Source organism: Colobus angolensis, unplaced genomic scaffold, assembly GCF_000951035.1.
Source record: "Colobus angolensis palliatus isolate OR3802 unplaced genomic scaffold, Cang.pa_1.0 Scaffold40, whole genome shotgun sequence".
NCBI lineage: Eukaryota > Metazoa > Chordata > Mammalia > Primates > Cercopithecidae > Colobus > Colobus angolensis.
In genome coordinates this window covers 7,351,073-7,357,559 of record NW_012117377.1, presented here as the reverse complement: position 1 = coordinate 7,357,559, position 6,487 = coordinate 7,351,073, and positions in this window count along the sequence as shown.

Genomic DNA, 6,487 nt, shown 5'->3' with positions numbered 1-6,487 from the left:
GAACACCAGCCTGCCTGTCCACGGCCATCTGCCTGGGATTCTTTATGGAGAATTTCACATGAGGCTGCAGTGAGCTGTGATTGTGCCACTGCACTACAGTCTGTACAACAGAGTGAGGCCTGTCTTTTAAAAAATAAAAATAGAAGACTTTTTAAAAAGAAACATCTTTTTTGGTCTTATTGATTGCATACATGTCACTCTATTGTTTGTTTAACACCGATTTAGTTAGTGTCTACTATGGTATCATCTAGCAAACCTTCAATGTACACATGACAGACAGTTGGGAGCCTGGGAGGGGCAGGGGCAGGAGAGTGGGAGTGAATGTGTGTGAGGGTGTCATGGCGGCCGCCAGCCACTCAGCCACTGCAGAAGGAGGACCGGAGGGGTCTGGACCCTGTCCTTCCACACATGGAGGGTTGGGCTACATTTCCAGACTCCTCAGGTGCGACTCATTCCCGTGGCCTCACCGGCCTGTGGTTCAAGTCCAAGGAGAGAAAGTGGGGATGAGCACGGAGCTCCAGAGCTGCCGGCAGGAGTGCCACGGGGTCTATGTCAATCCCCTCCGTCCTTCCTGCTTGCAGCACGGGTGACGGCCGTGGCCCTCTGACTTGTGTTAGCGGCAGGTGACGGGCGGACTGCCCTGAAAAGCAGACGCTTCCCTGAGGCCTGGCAATTCTCGAGTTAGAACACAGCCCAATCCCGAGACCAAGTCAACAAACGATCATCGATCCCGACTGGGAAACACACTTTGGAAATATTCTCTAGGGACTGGGGGCCACCTCCTGTCCTGTCCCCACCTCCAGAAAACAGAAAATCGCAGCAATGGCTAAAGCTTTTCAAACATACGGCCGCTTTGAGAGCCTGTGAATTCAGCTGGTGTTTTCTAGCAATATCCAGATGCCTTCATTTTAATCTACAATTTCATGCCTTTTGCACAGAACTACAAAATGACAGAAAATTAGAGAAAATTACCCTCTAATAGAATATAATAAACTAATAAGAACACACAATGAATCACAGAATGTGGGTGGACATAAGAACTGCAACAGAGACGCAGTCTCACTACGTGGATGAATGAACTTTCCCAGCTGATTCCCAGGGTCACTGCTCCCTTGTCTGTCCGCACGTTCTTGATGAGTGACAGCTGGAGCTGTCTCAAACCCTGTGTCCCTCCTTGTAAGAGAACAGCCCTATCAGTGTGAAGACCAGGCATTGTGACCAGAAGGGCGGTCACAGTGCCAAAATGAGTGTCGTGCCCTTTCCTGCTCATGGGTGCTAGTCCTTTATAAACCAACTAAGGGCATCACCACATTCCCTGGTCTTTGCTAGAAGGAGCCTAGTGTCAGCTGGTGGTCACTCCAGGAATTCTGCAAACCACACCACATCACAGCATGAAGTAAGGCAGGCAATGCTTATAGCAAATACACAGGCATTCAGTTTAGCTCTATACTATGCTTATAGCAACTACACAGGCATTCAGTTTAGCTCCTACTTGACATATCTGGGTAACTAAAACATAAAACTAATATAAGGTACCTAAAAGAGAAAGTCTTACAAGGAGAAATTGTGACCACTAATTCTTTCAATATCTCGGCCTATATGAGAGATCTCTGTTTATGAATATGAATGATAGAAACAGACTGCAGGCCACAAGGAACCCTTCGTCGCAGCATATTCCCTAAGTTTACAAATGTTAGGCCTGGGACCTCCCCACACACAAAATAAGTGACTCCGCCATAATGACATGCTCCAAATGACACAGGAGGCTCAGGCACCCCCACCTCCCAGCCTGGGTCTCTCTCCCGCCCTCTCCTCAGCTAAACACAGAAACACAGCCCTATCAGCAAAGCAGCTCACTCGGAGGCCCCCTGCCCACCCTCACCTGTCACTCTCCTGACAGGCCGTGACAGGACTCAGATAGTCCCCTCTCTGCCACTCTTCCCTTCAAGCTGGCTAAGTGTGGATTGGCATGTCCCTCGGTCCCAGGTCAGAACCGTTATTGTTTTCTGGAAGTCACAAGTTCCTGCGGTCTGATAAAGTTCATTTTGCCACTGAAAATATTACCTTCGTAAAAACATAAATGCTGTCTTTTCCCATTGATGTAATGTCTTCAAGCATTAGAAAATACATTTCATAGGAAAAAATAGCTAAACATATGTCCATGTGCTGCAGTCATGTTAGAAGAAAAGATGTCAGAGGCTAGACTGTTTCCTTCCCAATGCTACAAACAGTGGTTCTTGACTCTTTCAGGGTCACAAAGCCTGGAAATATCTGGCATGCAGGAAGCATTCAATACATGGGAACGGTCATCATGATGAAAACAAGACCCCGTCTCAGCACACAGTATCAGGGGAGTCAGGCCTCATGGATCCCAGAGAAAGAGCTGCTGCTTGCCTCCTCTGACAGATGTCGAATGCTAGAGATGTTTCATAGCTAAAGATTTGGGGAGAGGAGAGACCAAAACGCAAGGGAAGAAAACAAATGAGAAAGAAAAAACCACACGAGCAATCAATGCCATAACCAGATGGAATAAGTAAGGTCTGCTGCCACGTATTCTGCATGCTCTGATCATCCAAAAGGAGACCACTCCATAAAGGAAGGCTTTCTGATTGAAACCCTCAAATCTGGTTCATTTCATAAGGGCATAAGTAAGGAGGAAATAAAGAAAGAAATCGTAATGGTCCTAAACAGAGACTGAATCACTGTAAAGCTAAAGGAAGCTCGAGATTCAGGGGTCCACACCTGCCTGGGTCCCTTCCAAAGCCACGGGAGGGGCCCCAGCAACACGTGTACACGGTCATCTGTGTTCCATTTCCTAAAGAAGGTCCCCCAGATTGTAAAAGGCTTAGGTCCTTTTACAAAACTTGGTTCCAACATGGCTGAACCTGGAATAACTTTTTCAGTTCATCAGATTGTAAGGAGTAGGAAAAGGAAAGAGAGACGTGAAAGAAAACTGTAAGTGATAGGAAAGAAAGACTGAGAGATGGATGTGAAGGCAAGAAGGAGGAGGGTTCCCACTAATCCCTTGGCCTCTTGGGGGTCTGATCCTTGACGTGAAAAGGAGAAACTGGCCTGGCCAGATGACTCGGACATCACCTCCCGGTTCCGTGATATTTCACAGTTATAACTAAACACATGAATTTTTAAAATCCCGAGTATGGTTCTTAGGAACACAGGAGTGCTTGCTAAGTCGGCGGAAACCAAAAGCTTGTCCTCCTGACTTTGCTTCTGTGATGGCTCTTTGTAGAAGTCAGCATTTCTGAGCTTTACGAGGCCGCGGAAATGGAAAACAAACAGTGGCCCAGAAGCTGTGCCTGGCGGCCCTGGAGTACACTCGGCAGCCGTTGGCATTTGACTCTCTGGGCTGAGGACAGGGAACTAGCTGGGTGGGAAGAAATAAAGCCACTTCCCTGAATTTGCGAGAGGCTGAACAAATCTACCACTGTCCAGAAATGCCATTTCTTTGCTGAGTAACCCTAAATAACCCACCTAGTAAATCATGTTAACGCTGTTTCTGTTGGAATATTCTAACGGCTTGTTTTCTTTCTAAACAGAACACCTTGTGACAATAAAAAGGAAGTCAGGAGATAAACTGTGGCTGCTTGAGGCCTGGTTTACATTTGAAAAACATCAGTTAGATTGGCTGCAAGGGTGGTCAATGTGCACTGTGAAGAACACGCCTTACTTTTAGAAGAGTCACGTGCACTCAAATCTCGTTAGGTATTTCTCATCTTGACTGTGACATGATTGCCTGTCGGAGTGAGGGGAGAGGCGTTCTCAGTCCCTGCCCATTGCCCTGCATCAAATCCAGTTGACAATGTTGTTGCTTTCACGTTCCCCATTGTCTCCCTTGTATTCTCTCCATTTAGCAATAAGTGAGGCAGCAGCATTTAGCCTTGCATGCAGTAGTGCGAGGTGATGGTCAAGCCTACAACAGTAGTTCCAATCAGAAAACCTCCATCACAACCAATAGCCCCCCACACACACTCTACCTGGCACACCAAATGCTGCCCCAGGATTCATTGGATTGAATTGATGTTCCTATTCCTAGAATCAGAAGGCTGGATGAAATGGATTTTTTAAATTATTATTTTTATTTTTTTTAGACAGAGTCTTGCTCTTGTTGCCCAGGCTGGAGTGCAATGGCGCGATCTCGGCTTACCGCAACCTCTACCTCCCGGGTTCAAGCGATTCTCCTGCTTTAGCCTCCCGAAGCGATTGCAGGCATATGCCACCACTCCTGCTAATTTTGTATTTTTAGTAGAGATGGGGTTTTACCATGTTGGTCAGGCTGGTCTCAAACTCAGATCTCAGGTGATCCACCTGCCTCAGCTTCCCAAAGTTCTGGGACAACAGATGTGAGCCACCACGCCCGGCCAAAATGGATTCTTAAGCCTGTCTTTATGAATTCTCTGAGGACAAGGTGGCATGCAGGGGAATAACGTTGGTTTTAAGCTAACGTCAACAAATGATGCTCATGGTGAAAGTAAGAACTTACCCTCCACTGGACTTTAGGCTCTTACCCCCAAATTGGAATGACTTCCAATACAAAACTCACGATTTTGTCATAAGAAAGGACCTCTAGCCAAGTATCTTAAAACAGAAATGCTTCACAAAACTTCTACCTGTGTTGGCTATATCTTAACTGGCAGGGGTGTATACGTTTGCGATGAATGTGACTCACCGACATGATTCTGATTTTTTTAAATGCAGTGTTTCCTTCGCTGGATAATTGGCCCAACCAGACATTACGTCGTGTAGTCAACAGTATATGTAAGAGAACCTTTCGCCTGTTTTCTGCTTTTAACATTTTATTCATGAAACATCTATGATGTGTCAGGTACTGTGTACTGAATGAAGTAGACACACAGGTAAACAATGAAAAGGTCCCATCCCAACATCAACAGCCCAAATGCCACACCTGGTAGGTGGAACTACATGAAACTGCCAATTTTTGCAGGTCAAGATGGTGAATCTTGGCAATTTCATATGGTTCAATTTAATATATATATAAAGGAACATGGGTACACAGATGTGGAAAGGATTCACTCCACTCTGTGTATGTGTGTAAGGAGGTGGGCAATGAGTATCATTTTCTTCCTTCCTTCCTTTCTTTCTTTCACTCTGGGTATGTGTGTAAGAAGGTGGGCAATGAATATCATTGTCTTTCTTCCTTTCTTTCTTTTCTTTCTCTCTCCTTCCTTCCTTCTCTTCTTCTTCTTCCTTCCTTTCCTTCCTTCCTTTCCTTCCTTTTCTTTCTTCCTTTCTTCCTTTCCTCCTCCTCCTTCTTCTTCCCTTGCTTCCTTCCTTCCTTTTCTTCTTCTCCTTCTCCTTCTCCCCTTGCTTCCTTCCTTCCTTTTCTTCTTCTCCTTCTCCTTCTCCCCTTCCACTTCCCCTTCCCCTTCCCCTTCCTTCCTACCTTCCTTCCTTTCTTTCTTCTTTCTTTTTCCTTTCTTTCTTTTTGAGACAAGGTCTTGCTTTGTTGCCCAGACTAGAGTGCAGTGGTGCAATCTTGGCTCACTGCAATCTCCGCCTCCCAGGTTCAAGTCATTCTCCTGCCTCAACCTCCTGAGAAGATGGGATTACACATACGTGCCACCGTGCCTGGCTAATTTTTGTATTTTCAGTAGAGATGGAGCTTCACGACATGGGCCAGGCTGGTCACGAACTCCTGACCTTAAGTGAGCCACCCGCCTCAGCCTCCCAAAATGCTGGGATTATAGGTGTGAGCCACCGCACCCGGCCCTCATTTTCTTTAGGAACATGGTATCTTGGGTTGTGCTGCTGTGTTACTAAGCTTGCCGTATCCCCGCAGCCGTGTGCCTGAGGAACGGCCATGTTTCATGCCTGGCCCTGTGGTTGGAATCTCAGAATTGGACGCTCCAGAGGCAGTACAGGGCCCCAAAGCACGAGGGATCTCAAGGGAAGGAAGATATACAAATGACCTGGGCACAAAGCTAAGGAGAAATAACAAAAGAGGAAAAAGAAGGAATTCCAACCACAAGCACTCAGCTTCATTTTATTCTCCACAGTCTCTGTAATCCTGCAGTACAGAAATAGTTCTCTGAAGAGATTCCCAAGCCTCTGGCAGAGGCATTTCCATGAATTTCATATGAAACATTATGACTCTTTATTGTCTCCATGGAAAGAATTCTTCTTCCTCCAGCTAGGACACCTCAAAATTCCATGAGAAGAGGAACCTATGTCTTGAAGATGAGATGTCCTAAACAATATATTCTGATTTTTTTCTCAGCAACTCTGTCCACTATAGGGAGTCTATTCCAGGTCTGAAAATATACTTCCTGCTTAGCCTAAACTGTGCAGAACCCACATCAACTCCACCTCCAACCACCCCTGGCAGGGCCCACCCCACCTCCACCTCCAACCACGCACATCAGGGTCCACCTCACCTCCACTTCCATCCACCCATGGCAGGACCACACCAACCCCACCTCCAACTCCACCGTCTGCTTCCCCTCTTTATTCC